Here is a 15575-nt window from a genome sequence, read left to right on the forward strand (position 1 = left end):
GGGGCGCCGGCGCCCGGCCCGCAACCTACCCGCCGCTCGCTCTCCGGCTGCGATCCGCTCCGCCAGCGCGCGCAACGGTCGCAGCCGCCGTAGCCCGGGGCCGGGAGGGGGCGGGGCCGATGAGAGGGGCGGTAACCTGAGTGGGCGGGGGCCTAAGAGGGGGCGGGGTTGTGGCCGGGGCCGAGGAGAGGGGCGGGGTCGCCTAGAGGGGCGGTAACCTAAGGGGGCGGGGTCTAAGAGGGGGCGGGGTTGTGGCCTAGACCGAGGAGAGGGGCGGGGTCGCCTAGAGAGGAGGTAACCTGAATGGGCGGGGTCGAAGAGAGGGCGGGGTTGTGGGGCGGAGCCTTTGAAGGGGTGGTCCATCCTTGGTGGGCGGGGCCGTCAGTGTCTGGACCAATGAGGGGAGGGACCGAGTAGGGTGCGAGTGGTGGGCGGGACCTGAGGCAGGGACGGGGGCGGGGCCGGGAGCAGCAGGACCTCAGGAAGGGAGTGGGGCGGGCTTGGCCTCCAAGGCTGTGGGCGGCTCTCAGGACGCGGCCGGCGTGCGCGGTCTACAGAGCGGAGATGGGGCGTCCAGTGGACAACAGGAGGGGCGGCCCTTCCAGGGAGGAAGGTGGAAAGAACCGAGGGACGGAGCCCAAGGGGGCGGACCTGGAGGGGCGGGGACCCCCCCAGAACTGGGGCGGGACTTCCGCTACCCACGCACGGTGGCGGGTTCGGCTCTGGCTGTGGACGCCCTGCGCCCCCCGCCGCTAGCAGCCCGTATCCCCTCCCGCCCTACGCTCTCCACCCGGTTTCCGAAGGCGCGTTGACACTTCTGTGCCCCGCTTCTCGGGGTCCCCGCCCCCTCCTCTCGACAGCCTTCTGAAACCTTGATGCTCACCAGACCCTATTCTGCCGGGACATCATTTTATTTTTAAGGAAGGGAAGCGGAACAGAGTGTGGTGTCCCAACAGGACGCGGTCACCCCCTAGTCCCCCAATAGGAAGGAGTGGTCAGGCAGGCCTGGCAGGCGCCCAGCTCCACCCTGCTGTCCTGGAGGTCCCAGGGGTACCTGTTGCCCTCCTCTCCTGCTGGAACCTGGCCTTGTTCCCAGGAGGACCATCCAGGGTTACTGCCCCCCCCCCCCCCCCACGTCCAGTTGTCTTCCTCCTCAGCAATCACTGCTTTGGAAATTCCGTTTCCCACTAGTCACAGTGACCTAATAGCAACCTGCCAGAGCATTTTCAGGAAACAGTCGGCTGGGCATTTATTGTACAAGCCAAGAGTAGGAAAGATTTAAGCCCAGGACTCCTGGCTGTCCACACCTTGACTCTCAGTTATTCGGCCAGCTCCCAAACCTGGCCAGAGCCTCCTTGCTTGTAGGATAAATCATCGTGACAAATATTAATACACCAGCCATCGCACTTCAAGCCCTTCCACTCACGGTGGAAAAATCAGAAATCTTAACTGATGCTTCATCTTCCCTTCAGTGTTCCCAAAGTGGCAGCAAATTTATATTTGCAAACGAAATTCCTCAGACAGAACCCTGGGATGTGGACCTGCATCAGCAGGAGTGTGCTGGCCTGTGGGAGGGTCGGGCTCTGCCCAGCAGAGAGCAGGAAGTGTGAGATCTCAGGCACTGGGGCCAATGGTCTCTACAACAGGACAGCTACGGACTGTGTCCCCCCAAAATTCACATGTTGAAGCCTGTTCCCGGATGTGACGGTGTTTGGAGGTGATGAGGTCATGAACGTGGAGTCCCGTGAACAAGATTAGTGCCCATGCAAGAGAGACCCTGGAGAGCGCCCTCATCCCATGGGCCACACGAGAATACAGACCAAAGACACCTATCTGTGAACCACGAAGCAAGTCCTCACCTGACAATGAATTTGCGCATAACTTGATCATAGGATTCTAGCCTCAAAAGTGCAGGAAACAAACCTCTGTTGTCTCTGAGCCACCAGTCTGTGGTATCGTTGCGGTAGCAGTTAGTGGGGTGGACGTATGATCTTCCAGAAACACCTAGATTCGCTTGGCCCACCTGTGCACTGAGCCGGCAGGGAGCATTGGGTGCCACTTGTCAGCTGGGGCTGCTGTGACAGCCGCCACAGACAGGGGGACTGAGACAGCAAGTGTTCATGTCTCACATTTTTGGAGCCTGAAGTTCCAAGATCAAGGTGCAGATGGATCCTGCGTCTGTTGAGGGCCCTCTTCCTGGTTTACAGATAGCTGTCTTCTCAGAAGGAGGAGATCGGAGAGAGAGGACAAAAGCTCATCTCTCTTCCTGTGCTGTTCTTAGTCTCTCAGTCGTGTTGGACTCTTTGCAATCCCGTGGACTGTAACCGTCCAGGGTCCTCAGTCCATGGGATTCTCTAGGCAAGAATACTGGAGTGGGTTGCCATGCCCTCCTCCAGGAGATCTTCCCAACCCAGAGATCGAATCCAGGTCTCCCACAGTGCAGGTGGATTCTTCACCAGCTGAGCCACCAGGGAGGCCCTGTCTCTTCCTATAAGGGCACTAATCCTGTTCATAGGGACTCCTCCCTCATGGTCTGATCACCTCCTTAAGGACCACTCCTAACACCATCACCTTGGGGATCAGGGTTTTAACACCTGAATGAGTGTGGGGGGGACAGTCCAGAGTGGCACGGCTGCAACTTTGACAGCCTGCATTGGCCAGGCCAGCCTCGCAGAAGGTCTGGGGCAGATGAGCCAGACAGTTCTGCAGCACAGACCCCACTCCCAGACCCAGAAGATGCACTCGCCCTGGCGTGGGGGTCCTGGCTCCCCTCCAGCCTTCCAAGGGCTGATGACTGGGCAATGAAAGGCCTGAGAAGGAAGGGTCCTGGCTTTCACTTCTCATCCCTTCACCCAGGGTCAGATTGCTCCAAATGAAGCCATTCACAGGCAGTCCAGAGACGACCTGCATCCCTGGGCAGAAGGCCAGGCACTGCGCCGGCTCTGGGGACAGCCTTGCGTGTCCCCTCCCATCCCTGGTTTCACCGCCCTCCCACAGGCTCTGTGCTCTAGGGAGCCCTGGCCCAGGCTGGCAGGTCAATTATAACCCTTCCAGAAGGCAGGCCGCCAGGAAGGGATTTGGAACTGGATTCCCACCCTGTGTGAAGGACCCTGCTGCTGCTGTGAGTGATGTGAGGGCAGGACTCGAGTCCATGGTGACCGCTGATGCCTTCGTTCATGGTCACTGGGCCAAGATGCAGGCCAAGGCAGTGCCAGGATGTGTGAAAATTAACAAAGGGAAATCTCACTTAAAATAGAGCTGGGGGGAGCTCCCTGGTGGTCCAGTGGTTATGTTACTGAAAGGTATGCATGGGGGTCTGGCTGCTTGCCACTCAAAAGCCAGTAAACAGGCCAGGTTGGTAGAAATGAAAGTTTACTTTATTTCAGATGCTGGCAACTGGGGAGGAGGGTGGTGGACATCTGTCCAAAGGCCGACTTCCCAGCTCCCCCCAACAAGCAGGGGGTGAGTGCATTCACAGACAGAGTGGCGGGGGGGCGGGTTACATGCAGAAATAACACAGTCATCTCTAACAATCATCTGCAATTGGTCATCAGTGGTCTGACTAGCAGCATCTTGGTTGTTTTAGGTACAGTTAATCTTCAGTTCTGGAATGCACTTGTTCCCATTTCTTTGCAGTCAATTCTCGGAATTGTGGCAGCTCAAGTCCTAGGTTCAGTCAGCTCATCATATAGTTAACTTCACCTGGTGTTTTGGTATCTATAAGACAGCTCACAGGACATGGCTCAGAAAATTATCTACAGCCCTTGAGAAAGAACTAAAGGTCCCTGACTATATTTAATGACTACATTATTATCGTTTAGTCTCCTTTGACTGTTTTCCTTTGTTTCAACATTTCTCACTTCTCTGATTATTCTTGGAGTAAAGGTTTCCTCAGGCAAAAGCCAGGCAGAGAACAGGGTGGGGGGGAGGCAAGGACCAGGCGGGCCTCCTCTCTTTCAGTTAGGCACTCCATGTTTTCACCGCCATAGACAAGGCTGATTCCCGGTCAGGGAACAAAGATCCTGTATGTGCGTGTTGTGGCAAAACACACACTCAAAACCAAAACCAAACAAACAATACAAAAAGAATAAGTAAATAAATCAAATAGAGTTGGGAAGCCCTAAAGGGGACCTCTCGCCTACAGGGAGAAAGTACTTTGCCTCTTTGCATCTGGGCTGCTTTACTTCCCACCCCTACCAGCTCCCCGTAGGAGGAATCTCCTCTCTTCACCCGGCAACAGCCTAGCCAATGACAAGCCTCCACTGCTCGGCCAATGAGAAGCCATCAGCCCTGAAGCCCTGCTTTCCTGCAATGGGCTTGGGAAGCAGCCAGTAGCTCCTTCCCCCTTTCGCTGTATCAGGTTCCTCTCCGCCACCCCCACCCCAGCCCTACGTTTGCCAGACTTGCTCGTGGTTTGGCCGTAGCTTACACGTCTCAAGTGCAGTTCCTCTACTGTTCCTGAACGAACTCATTCTACTGGTATAATAACTGATAGGCTGTTTTATCCTCGAGGTTGGCAGAGGTAAGTGACTGTGCCACGTGGGCACCTGCCCTCTGTTAGCAGCCCCCTTTCTCTCCAGGAGGAGGCCCTTTGGGGGCAATAAAGCGTGTGCTCACTTAGCCTAAGACCTGTTCTCTATGGAGAGTCCAGCACACCCAGGGCCTGGCGGGGGCTGCCCTCGGGGGCCGACAATGGACAGTGGAGGGGCTGCCACGGCTGGTCCCTCCCTGGACACTATGCTCGGGAGGGAGTCCAGAAGAAAGGGGATGTGCTTCCTCCGCAGGAAAGGTGGTGGAGCCACGGGAGCGGGCAGGCTGGGGAGGCCTGACCCCGGGGGGGCTCTGTGGCAATAATGTTCTCCAGGCAAGAAAGATGGGCAGGTCATCGGGTGCTGGTCATTTTCCACAGCTGAAGAAAAGGAGGGCTGGTGAGCAGAAGGCTGCGGCAGCAGACCCAGTGGAGAGCCCGGGCCCTCCCGGGCTCCCGGATTGCAGTCCAGGGCCCAGAGCCCTTCCGCAGAAGGACCTGTGGACCTATTCCTCACACAGGCCCTGCACACCCACTGCTAAGTGGGGGCGCTGGGGTCTGACAAGCACCTCACGGTGCTTCCCGCACCTGGGCCATCCCTGGAAGTCCCGAGCCGTGGGGGACACACTGCCAGGCCCCTCTCCCAAGGCTGCGTCTGCTGTTCACCCCTGCTCAAATGCCCCTGGGGGCCCCCACCATCTGCAGGAAGAAATTCACTGAGTCCAAGGCTGGCTGGCATTCAAGGGTCCCCTACTTGAGGGCCCTTTCTGCCTTCCAAGGAGTCGGAAGGATCCCACCTTGGGCCTTACAGCCGGGCATCCAGATGCAGTTGGACACAAGGCCAGAGCAGAGTGCCAGTCAGGCGGCCGGCGGCCAGCGGCCGTGGTCCAAGTCGCCTCTCACTCCCGAGCCGGCGCACTGTCCTTGGCAGGCCTGCTGGGAAGCTGCCCCCAGCCCATCACCTGTCAGGGCTCAGCTCAGGCGTCACATGCACCCCGCCCTGGTACCCAACAGACCTGCAGACCCACCTGTCACTGTCCCAACGTTCTGTAAAGGGGTCAAGCTCACGTTTGGTCCCCACCCCCCAGACCACACCCCTCCACCATGAGCTCCTAGGCAGCAGGGACCATCGGTAGGGTGGGCTTCTGAGCACCCACCCATCCCAGGCACGCGGCAGGCTTGGGGACACGACGTCCTGGACCGGAGCATAGGAGGCCTCAGGAGCTCCGGGTGGACCGGCCCGGCCTGGGCACCATGTGCAGGGGTGGGGGGCGGGGGGCAGCAGATGGGGGCGGGGGAAGACAGCCAGCAGAGAGGCCTGCAGGCTGCTTCAGGAAGACTTTGGGAACCACGCCCAGGACACTGGGCAGAGAGGCTTCCAGAAGCGTCCTTGGCTGCGTGAAGAAGGGGACAGCAGAGAGGGGCAGTGGTGGCGATGCTGGGGATGGGAGACAGTGACCCGGCCTCAGAGACAGAGAGGGCCCTGGGGAAGGAGCCGCAGTGGGTTAGAAAGCCTGGAGGCAGGGGTGTGGGCCAAGCAGCACGAGGCCAGGCTGCCATGCACCCCAGGGGGTTAGATGGGAAGGTGCCCCCCCGCCTGAGCCCCGCTCACACCCTGCCCCCAGCTGAAGTCCTCCACCCTAAGCAGCCCCTGCTGAGGCCATGGCCCGCAGGGGGCCGCCAGCCCTCCCTGAGGACCTTCTGGAGTGGGGGGCAGCGGAAGCAGATGACCAGCCCTAAATGTGTGGACTGCACCCCTGTGTTTTGGAATACATTAGGATCCATGAACAGAGGAAATCAATCAAGTGAAGCACTGTGTGGTTTTTAACCAGAACACATGAAATTAATTAAATAGACCATATTGTCGCTAAATAGAACTTGTATTAATTAGGGACATTGTTACCAAACAGGGTGGCATTAATGAAATAGACCATATTGTTACAGAAAAAGAACATACAGCAATCAACCAGAGCACGGGGCTGCTGGTGGTCTGGGGAGGGGGCGGCCCCACAGGCAGCCTAGCCTCGGCCAAGGTCACTGAGCCGGAAGGGGAGACCCCTGCCTGGCGTGAACGTCCTGGCCGGGGCAGACCCAACGTTGAGGTGTCTCTTCTCCACGAACCCCCTAAACACGCTGGAATGAACCCCTCCTGCTGAAAAAGTACCTATTGGGGGACAGTGTATGTCGGGAGATCATGTATTCCTCCACAGAAATTAAACAAAAAATAAATCCTAAACATCCCCTCAAAACGGGGAGATGACAAGAGGTCGTTTCTGAATGCCCCTCAGCCTCCTGTGACACCCCTCGGCTCCTTGATGGACTCAGACTCGTCTTTCAGACCAGGACTTGGGAGGGCGAGGGTCCCGTCATGGTCACGCCCCAGCAGGCACGAGCCCATGCTCCTGGCCTGGCCCAGCTGCGTCTGGGGCCCCAGGTGTGTGCAGAGCTCCCTCGAGCAGGACAAGCCCCAGGCGGGCGCCCCTGGATGCCGGCGGGTGGGTGCTCCCCGCTCCTGCCCACTCACAGCTGTGCCACACAGGCTCCAGGAGGCGGTGTCCCAGACCTGAGGTCGTTGATGTGGACTGATTCTGAGTTGAGACTGCATTTGCCGGTTCACGGATGGAAAGCTGCCTGTTATGTAAGAGTTAGCAGACAGCCCTGTCGCCACCCGGAAGTTCTAGGGCTGTAGGAAGTTTGCCCCCTGCCCCCTGCCTGGGCTGCCATGAGAAAGAGGGGGACAGTAAAAGATGCCTTTCTGGTTCTAGTCTAGAAATGCTTTCCCACCCACTGACTGTGTAGGCGCAAACGTTGCAGACCACAGGGGAAGGTCTGACCTTGGCCTTCTGGGGGCTGGCCCAGTTCACCTGGGCCCCTCTAGGCTTTCGCATCACAAGTCCTCTGTCCCTGAACCCCCGCAGCCCTCAGCCCCGCCGCCTCTGATGGATGTCAGCAATAACCGGGGGACGCCCAGGCTGGACACAGGCATTGCCTCTCACGCCTCAAGGAATCACATTTCCCAGTTGGTCCTGAGAGGGGATGTCCTGGGTCACCCCAGCGGTGCCCCAGCGCGGGGCTATAGGGGGTCTCCACCACCAGTGTGCTGGATCGGGAGAAGGAGTAGGCAACTCCACAAAGCCGCGTCTACACCCTGCAGTTTTCACACGCTTTTCAGTCCCAGGATGAGAGGGTTGGATGGCATCACCGACTCAATGGACATGAGTTTAAGCAAGCTCCAGGAGTTGGTGATGGACAGGGAGGACTGGCATGCTACAGTCCATGGGGTCGCAGAGTCGGACACGGCTGAGCGAGTGAACTGAACTGAACTCTCAGTCTCACCCCTTTCAGGTCCAACATGACAGTGGATTTCCAGGCTATCCCTCCCTGGGGAGCAGGGGCCACCTGGGGCCAGGCCAGGCTGGGTCCCCCCACAAGAGACACGGCCTCCTGGGAGGCTGCCATGCTTCCTTCAACTTAGAACCCACCCGATCCCCGCCTATCAGACGACCGCCCTGCCCACCCAAGTTCCCACCCAGGCCTGCAGGCCCGTCTTGGGGGCCTGTGCTCCCATCTGTGCAGGCACAAGGGGAGACTCTCACCGGAGGCCCAGGGGCCGTGGGCCTCGTTCACCTGCCACCAGGTTCCTCCACGGCCCTCTGGAGCCCCTCTGGCCAGTCCCTGCCAGCCTTCAGCCCCTCCACAGGATCCTGGATACTCAGGTCCCCAGGCCACAGTGCGGATGGGCACCCCACACCCCATTTGCCCGAATACTAATAAGTGAAGCCAGTAAAATGTTCAATAAAATGCCTTCTGTCCTTCTGCCTTGACAAAATTCCCACAAAGCAACAAAATTGAAACAGAGCAAAAACTGTGGACTTTTCCTTTTTTTTTTTTTTTTTTGGTGAAATAGACAAACACAGGGAATTCTCTGGTGGCCCAGTGGTTAGGACAGCATGCTTTCATTGCCAGGGGTCGGATCCAGTCCCTGGTCAAGGAATTTGTATTCATACTTAGCCACTCAGTCGTGTCCGACTCTTTGAGACCCCATAGACTGTAGCCCGCCAGGCTCCTCTGTCCTTGGGGATTCTCCAGGCAAGATCACTGGAGTGGGTTGCCAGGCTCTCCACCAGGGGATCTTCCCAATCCAGGGGTCGAGCCCAGGACTCCCGAATTGAAGGCGAATTGTTTACCATCTGAGCCACCAGGGCACCTCAAACCACATGGCATGGCCAAAAAAATAGACAAACATAAAAATCACCTCGTAACCATTTCTTAGGTGGAATTAAGCTGTTTGGCAGCTGTCACCACTATCGGTCCACAGAACTTCCTGAACTAAAACTCTGCCCCCTTTAGACACTCACTCCCCATCCCTCCTCCCCTGGCACCCGCCCTTATACTTTTTGTCTCTATGAAATTGACTCCTCTAGGGACCTCATATTAGTGGAACAATACAGCATGTCTGGTTTATTTCACTGAGCAGAATGTCTCATCTGGTCCCAACACTTCATGGCAAATAGATGGGGAAACAATGGAAACAGTGACAGATTTTATTTTCTTGGGCTCCAGAATCACTGCAGATGGTTGCAGCAATGAAATTAAAAGACACTTGCTCCTTGGAAGAAAAGTTGTGACCAACCTAGATAGCATGTTAAAAAGCCGAGACATTACTTTGCCAACAAAGGTCTGTCTAGTCAAAGCTATGGTTTTTCCAGTAGTCAAGTATGGATGTGAGAGTTGGACCATAAAGACAGCTGAGCACCGAAGAATTGATGCTTTTGAACTGTGGTGTTGGAGAAGACTCTTGAGAGTCCCTTGAACTTCAAGGAGATCCAACCAGTCCATCCTAAAGGAAATCAACCCTGAATATTCATTGGAAGGACTGATGCTGATCCTGAAGCTGAATCTCCAATACTTTGGTCACCTGATGTGAAGGGCCGACTCATTGGAAAAGACCCTGATGCTGGGAAAGATTGAAGGCGGGAGGAGAAGGGGACAACAGAGGATGAGATGGTTGGGTGGCATCACCAACTCAATGGACATGAGTTTGAGCAAGCTCTGGGAGTTGGTGATGGACAGGGAGGCCTGGTGTGCTGCATCCATGGGGTCACAAAGAATAAGACATGACTGAGCAACGGAACTGACTGAAGATCTCAAGGTTCATCCATGTTTAGCCGGTGTCAGAATTTCCTTCCTCTTTAAGGCTGAGTAATACCCTGTTGTAGAATGGGATTGTCCACATTGTGTTCATCCATCCATCCATCCATCCATGGCCGCTTGGCTGCTCCCATCCTTTGGCTGCTGTGAATCAGGCTGCTATGGACATGGGAGTGCAACTATCTATCCCAGCAGCTGCTTTTCAGTTCTTTTGGGTTTGTATCCAGAAGTGGAATTTCTGGGTCATGTGGTAACTCTGTTTTTAATTTTTTGAAGAATCACCATACTGTTTTCCACTGCGGCATTTTACATCCAACAGACGGAGCACACAGATTCCAGTTTCTCCACATCTTCATCAACACGTTATTTTCTTTTCTGTTTGGTTGTATTTTTTTTTGAAGACTTTTAAAATTTATTTATTTTTGGTTGCGTCAGGTCTCCGTTGCTGCGTGCAGGCTTTCTCTAGTTGCCGGGAGCAGGGGCTACTCCTAGTTGTGGTCTGCGCACTTCTTATCATGGTGGCTTCTCTTGTCTCGGAGCATGGGTGCCAGAGTTCTCAGGCTTCAGCAGTTAGCCCCGTGGCATGTGGAATCTTCCCAGACTAGGGATCGAACCTGTGTCCCCTGCACTGCAAGGCAGATTCTTATCCACTGTACCACCAGGGAAGTCCTGTTTTTAATTTTTTGATGGCCATTCTGATGGGTGTGAGGTGGTATCCCACAGTGAGTTTGATTTGCATTTCTCAGATATTTAATGATGTTCAGCATCTTTTCATGTATATATTGGTCATTTGTATATCTTCTAAAGCTGTGATTTTTATACGACCACCCGATAGCAAAATACCAAAACTGTGTGTTTTTGCTTATGTCAAGGGGCCTTGATGGGTCAACTTTGACTGGATAACAGAAAAAAAAATGCACTATTCATGAATGACTTATGTTATTTATGATAAATATCATAAAAGATAGTTATTAGAAAAATAACTTTTCCTGCATTCATTTCAGCAAAATCCGTAATTATGTTTTTATAATTCAGATTTCCAGAATATTTGAGCTGGTTTTGTATTTTTTCTGATGCACTGCAGGACATCAGTTCCCCTTCCTAGGGACTGAACCCAGGCCACAGCAGCAAAAGCCCAGAATCCTAACCACTAGGCCCCCAGGAAACTCCCTCTGTTGTATTTTCAATTTGAAGAAACTTTTCTCTGCTGAGGCAAAAGCAAACATAACTCTCAGTGAAATTCTTAGAGCAAATATTTAAAGTTGAAAAGAACCACAGATTTTATAGATCATGTTCAAATGTTACGGGGTTGCATACGACACTATTGTTATCACAGAAAATATTACAAACTAATTTCATCATATGCATTGGAAGGACTGGTGCTGAAGCTGAAGCTCCAATACTTTGGTCACCTGATGTGAAGGGCCGACTCATTGGGAAAGACCCTGATGCTGGGAAAGATTGAGGGCAGGAGGAGAAGGGGACGGCAGAGGATGAGCTGGTTGGACAGTATTGTCAGGTGGTGTATGTTCCTCGGTTCTGTCTAGTCACAACAGAGATTTGAAGTGACGGACATTAAAGCCCTCGGCGCGGCTCTTAGGTCGTGAACAGACCGTGTTGTAGCTCTTAGACAAATCAGTGTTACAGCTCCGTGTTACAGCTCTATTTTATTTAGAAAATAGCAGGAGAATCCCACCTCCAGGCGTGACGGCACGCCATCCCAAAGACATGAACCAGCGCGTGGTCGGGGGCCGGGTGGGGTGGAGAGAGAGCGAGCCCTTTGGCTCCTCTTTTTGTATGTTTTCCCTCCCCTGGGCCTGCCCTATGCAAACTGGCCTCAGCCAGGAGCGCTGTCTGTTCCACCTGAGGCCCTCACTCCTGCCCGCGGACATTCCTTTGACCTTCCTTTGTTCTATTTTCGTGGGCTTTTCCCTTCCTTGTCTTTTAGCCGCCACCATTTTGGACTCCTGTTTCCTATTCTAACTACCTAACAGCATCACTGACTTGATAGACATGAGTTTGAACAAGCTCCGGGAGATGGTGATGGACAGGGAGGCCTGGCGTTCTGCAGTCCATGGGGTCGCAAACAGTCGGACACGACTGAGTGAACTGAACTGAACAGAATTTCATCATAGAAATCACTATAAGATAGTGAAGGAGGAAACAGACAGAGCTGGACTCTGTTTTAGGCCAGGCTGCGAACATTAGGCTACACGCATGGTCACCCTCCCAATGGACTCTGAATTTTGCGCCCGGAGTCTATAGAAATGGCACACCAATGGGAAACCAGACCCCCGGATGAAAGAGCCTCAGGACTTGGACTTGGACTCTCCGTTGCCTAAAAGAATATGCTAATTATCTCTGTAACAGAACAAAGTGGTAAATTCCATTATGTTTATCGGGATATGACCACAGTCCTATTGATAAATGTCCACTGTTTATCTAGTCTTGTGACACATGAATCATGGGTTAACTTTGATCATATCTCTCTTTTACCTTGTCCAGACTAGTTTCAAGGAATTTGGGGAGGTGGGTTTGAGCAAGTACACTTAGGGTATATCAGGTTTTCACAAAAACTGGTCGGGGTCCTTGGCTAAGAGGAGACTCTGCCTTGGGCCGCCGGTGTAATAAACTGCACCCCACTATCTGCATTGTCCTGAGTGAGTTTATTTCCCGGAACACGTGGCTACAACAATAGCACGATTTTCACCATCTCTTAAAACTACATCTAGCTTCATGTAGTATTTTTAAAGTTTTTATTAGTACTTTGAATTTTCCATGTTGAGGTATTATTTTTAAAATACCAAAACTTACTCAATTTATTCAAATCTCTCTTCAATTGAGATTATTTCTTAATCTAAAATCACAGAAGATAATCTCTGTGGAGTCAATTAAAGTTATTTTTATGTGAATCATTGCCATCATACAAATGTTTTTATTTCCTTTTTCTAATTTCCTTGCCTTTTACTAGGACACTATTTTTTCGTTGCTTGGATCATGTGCAGTTTCCTTTGATGAAGAAAAGCTATTTTCTCTGTAATCAAAAAAATTTTTTAATTTTTTAAACATGAAATAGTCAATCTTCTTTAATTATTTTTCAGTAAGCATTTCCTCATGTTATCAATAGCGTCAATGCCCCAAATGACTGAACAGGGCAAATCTGAAGTCAGCTTCGTTTTCCTCTGAAGACTGTGGCCGTCTCTACCTGAGGATATTCTGCTATTTCACTTAGCTCTTCTAATGTAGCTGAATCTTGTGTGAATTAAATCTAATTGCTTTAACAGGGCTTAATTGATGATCTTGTGTTGTTGAGGGTGATTTTAAGGTCAAATGCGATACACATTTCATGGAGATGTTTCATCTAGGGGCAGGCTCAAAATCCATCAAGTATGGTTTTTGCCTTATTCTGAAGCACGGCGTCCCTATCGGCCTCCAGGAAGCCACGCCTCTGAGTAGTGAATTCGGACTCCAGGTCGGAGCTGGCACAAAGAGCCTTCTGGGTTTCAGGCCACAGTTCTGTCTTGTTTACTTTTTCTTTTGTACATCGTGATTCATGGTCTTCCCCTGGCAATCTTTAAAATTATTTAAATGAGGGCAAAATTGCTTTATTTGATTGCTGAAAACTTAATGGGATCTTCTTAAATAAACGCTTTGTGTCCAGGCTGCACCCTGCTTCGGGTGTGCAGTGAGGGTCCCACGAGGAGGTCAGGTCCAGCCCCACCTGCACATACGTGTGGAAGGACATGGACGCTCCATGTGGCGGATGCTCCTCAGCTCCCAGGGAAGCTGCGGTGATGCTCTGCTGACTTCTCAGACCCTCCAGAAGAAGCGGGGATGGAAACAGGGAGGAAAGCAAGACAAATGGCTGTCGGCACTGTCTGAACATGGTGTTTATTATCCGAGAATCCAGGCGCCCACTCCGTCTGCAAGGGAGGGTTTGACAAGCTTGCTACTTTGCATGCACACTCAGTCATGTCCAACTCTTTGTGACCCCAAGGACTGTAGCCCACCAGGCTCCTCTGTCCATGGGATTCTCCAGGCAAGAATACTGGAGTGGGTTGCCATTTCCTTCTCCATGTTACTTTGTCTTTTACCTTAATTGAAGCTCTTTCAATGTGGAGCATAAGGAGGAAAGAAAATGGGGCTTCCTCTACCTGGGGTGTTCAGTTCAGTTCAGTTCAGTTCAGAAAGAGGCAAAGGCTTCCACTCTCAAGGTAACAACAAGAAAATCCCAGGGAAAAAATTACACCCTGATGGCTCAGTGGTAAATAATCTTCCTGCAGGACAAGAACTGCAGGATTAGATCCCTGGGTCAGGGAGATCCCCTGGAGGAGGACATGGCAACCCACTCCAGTGTTCTTACCTGGAGAATCCCATGAACAGAGGAGCCTGGTAGGCTACAGTCCATGAAGCTGCAAAGAGTCAGACATGACTGAGCGACTTAGCAAGCATGCATGAGGATAGTAGGCCAGTTGTTGTTATTGTTGGTCAGTCACTAAGTCGTGTCTGACTCTTTGTGACCCCATGGACTGCAGCACACCAGGCTTCTCTGTCCTTCACCATCTCTCTGAGTTTGCTCAAACTCACATCTATCAAGTTGGTGATGCCATCCAACCATCTCATCCTCTGTTGCCCCCTTCTCCTCTTGCCCCCAATCTTTCCCAGCATCAGGGTCTTTTCTAATGAGTCGGCTCTTCACACCAGGTAGCCAAAATATTGGAGCTTCAGCATCAGTCCTTCCAATGAGTATCCAGGGTTTGATTTCCTTTAGGATTGACTATTTGATCTCCTTGCAGTCCAAGGGACTCTCAAGAGTCTTACCCATTACCACAATTCAAAAATATCAGTCCTTCAGTGTTCAGCCTTCTTTATGGCCCAACTCTTACATCCATCCATGACTACTAGAAAAACCATAGCTTTGATTATACGGACCTTTGTCAGCAAAGTGATATCTCTGCTTTTTAATACACTGTCTAGGTTTGTCATAGCTTTCCTTCCAAGAAGCGTCTTTTAATTTCATGGCTGTGGTCATCATCCGGTAGGTACAAGTAGACCAGCAGATAGAAGATAACATTTATGAACTGAATTCTTGAGAAAGACAGCTCTTAATCAAGGACATTCACGTTTATATATATTCACAAATATACAACTATGAATCACTTTGCTGTAGACCTGAAAGATTATAAATTGACAAGACTTCAATTAAAAAAGAAAACCAAAACTGATTTAACGGTGATGGTTGCACCACTCAGTAAATGTACTTTAAGAAATCTTTATTGAATCCCCTGCTAGTCCAGTGCTTAGGACTCTGCGTTTCACTGCCGACGGTCCAGGCTCAGTCCCTGGTCAGGGAACTAGGTCTTGCATTCTGCAGCTAAGACCCGGCTCAACCAAAGAAATAAATAATAAAAATAAATTTTTAAAAACAGGCAGCAGGGGAACAGGAGGTGGAGGGCTGGGCTGAATGTAAGCAAACAATGTAATTAAAGCCTTGTCCCAGCTCCAGGAACAGCTTGACTCCTGGAGGAATCCGAATGGTAGCTCCAAACCCAAACTGTGGAACGGCTCGTGTTCTGTGGGAAATAAGCAGGATGAAATCAAAACAAAACATTACGTATCAGTCACCCCTGTTCACCCACATACAGTGTCTGGAGTGGAGTTAAAAATTACAAAAAGTGTGAAGCAGCAGAAAAATTTGGCCAAAAACCAAAAGAAAACACAATCAAAAGATATAGACCCCAAATGATCCAGGAATTGAACTTAACAGACACATCATGTAAAAAGATATTATGAGTATGCAGAAGAGTTACAGACAAAGAGAAATAATAGACATGGGGTATTTTGGAAGACAAATGGAAACTAAAATCTCAAAAGAAACTCAATCACTGAAAACTAC

The 15575-nt window shown here is 51.8% G+C and overlaps 1 protein-coding gene across 1 annotated transcript in view; it reads right to left on the reverse strand.

Annotated features, from left to right (window-relative positions):
• The window catches only part of RGS12 (regulator of G protein signaling 12), a 118212-nt gene extending 118092 nt beyond the window's left edge, over positions 1-120 (reverse strand). Inside the window, exon 1 of the mRNA XM_043447660.1 lies at positions 30-120. The gene's annotated coding sequence lies outside the window, so the exon portion shown is untranslated. The remainder of the gene's footprint in view (positions 1-29) is intronic.
• Positions 121-15575: the final 15455 nt, after the last annotated feature.

Source organism: Cervus canadensis, chromosome 26 (genome assembly GCF_019320065.1).
Source record: "Cervus canadensis isolate Bull #8, Minnesota chromosome 26, ASM1932006v1, whole genome shotgun sequence".
NCBI classification, from domain to species: domain Eukaryota; kingdom Metazoa; phylum Chordata; class Mammalia; order Artiodactyla; family Cervidae; genus Cervus; species Cervus canadensis.